Below are 2209 nucleotides of genomic sequence, written 5' to 3'. Positions count from 1 at the left end.
CAGGATGTGCTGTGCAGGACAACAGAAAATCCAACCAACGACTCTTGTATTGAATCCTCGAGCGGCGCATTTAATCGGGAAAAACGTGAATTCAATTGAGATGTCACGCGGTGGACTAGAAACTGTACTGACAAAAATGGTCAATGACCTCTAGTAGTTGCATCAAGATAAAAGGGCCCGTTTCAAACTGTTTCTCATATTCCACAGATTTTTCCTGTAGATAATCATAACCACTTTAAGGTTTGGAAAAGTGAATAACATTGATCCTTGTATTACGGGCTGTTGAATACCAGCCCAACAACACACTCATGGTCACACTGTACCTCAAGTCAGTACACACTGAGGAATTTTTTTGTTAATATAATTTCCAAAACAAAAATCCGTTTTGGGTTACATTCACACATACCATGTATTATATTGTTTCATTTTGAACAGAATGATTGGATGGAACCAGTGTGTTTAGATATTAGTCCACCTATTCATGTCCCCGTGAGCAAAATGGATCCATGTCAGCAGTGTTATTGCAGAGCGCCTGGTAATCTGACTCCCAAATGACCTTTTTAGGTCATAGACACAGCCTCGCCACTGTCGGGAGGGAGCCAGGAGAGCTGGCCAGATGCCTGAGAGGCTTCAGTGAAATTGTTGCAGGGATAAAACACTCTTCGAGCACTTCAACGATGAATTGCATGTTCTTCCTCTCACATAAAAGGAATTATCATGATCCATTGTCATCACGATATTATTTTGGCCATTGCCTCATGAATTCATAAAGGCACCTGCCATGTGAGCTATCTTATTGCAGTCGCCTGGTAACAATAAGATAAAGCACACACTGCTTCTGCTATCACTTCAGTTATATATATATATATATATATATACAGTGCCTTGCGAAAGTATTCGGCCCACTTGAACTTTGCGACCTTTTGCCACATTTCAGGCTTCAAACATAAAGATATAAAACTGTATTTTTTTTGTGAAGAATCAACAACAAGTGGGACACAATCATGAAGTGGAACGACATTTATTGGATATTTCAAACTTTTTTAACAAATCAAAAACTGAAAAATTGGGCGTGCAAAATTATTCAGCCCCTTTACTTTCAGTGCAGCAAACTCTCTCCAGAAGTTCAGTGAGGATCTCTGAATGATCCAATGTTGACCTAAATGACTAATGATGATAAATACAATCCACCTGTGTGTAATCAAGTCTCCGTATAAATGCACCTGCACTGTGATAGCCTCAGAGGTCCGTTAAAAGCGCAGAGAGCATCATGAAGAACAAGGAACACACCAGGCAGGTCCGAGATACTGTTGTGAAGAAGTTTAAAGCCGGATTTGGATACAAAAAGATTTCCCAAGCTTTAAACATCCCAAGGAGCACTGTGCAAGCGATAATATTGAAATGGAAGGAGTATCAGACCACTGCAAATCTACCAAGACCTGGCCGTCCCTCTAAACTTTCAGCTCATACAAGGAGAAGACTGATCAGAGATGCAGCCAAGAGGCCCATGATCACTCTGGATGAACTGCAGAGATCTACAGCTGAGGTGGGAGACTCTGTCCATAGGACAACAATCAGTCGTATATTGCACAAATCTGGCCTTTATGGAAGAGTGGCAAGAAGAAAGCCATTTCTTAAAGATATCCATAAAAAGTGTTGTTTAAAGTTTGCCACAAGCCACCTGGGAGACACAGCAAACATGTGGAAGAAGGTGCTCTGGTCAGATGAAACCAAAATGGAACTTTTTGGCAACAATGCAAAACGTTATGTTTGGCGTAAAAGCAACACAGCTCATCACCCTGAACACACCATCCCCACTGTCAAACATGGTGGTGGCAGCATCATGGTTTGGGCCTGCTTTTCTTCAGCAGGGACAGGGAAGATGGTTAAAATTGATGGGAAGATGGATGGAGCCAAATACAGGACCATTCTGGAAGAAAACCTGATGGAGTCTGCAAAAGACCTGAGACTGGGACGGAGATTTGTCTTCCAACAAGACAATGATCCAAAACATAAAGCAAAATCTACAATGGAATGGTTAAAAAATAAACATATCCAGGTGTTAGAATGGCCAAGTCAAAGTCCAGACCTGAATCCAATCGAGAATCTGTGGAAAGAACTGAAAACTGCTGTTCACAAATGCTCTCCATCCAACCTCACTGAGCTCGAGCTGTTTTGCAAGGAGGAATGGGAAAAAAATTCAGTCACT

The sequence above is a fragment of the Oncorhynchus nerka genome, linkage group LG22 (genome assembly GCF_034236695.1).
Source record: "Oncorhynchus nerka isolate Pitt River linkage group LG22, Oner_Uvic_2.0, whole genome shotgun sequence".
NCBI lineage: Eukaryota > Metazoa > Chordata > Actinopteri > Salmoniformes > Salmonidae > Oncorhynchus > Oncorhynchus nerka.
Note: the sequence above shows the minus strand (reverse complement) of the source record.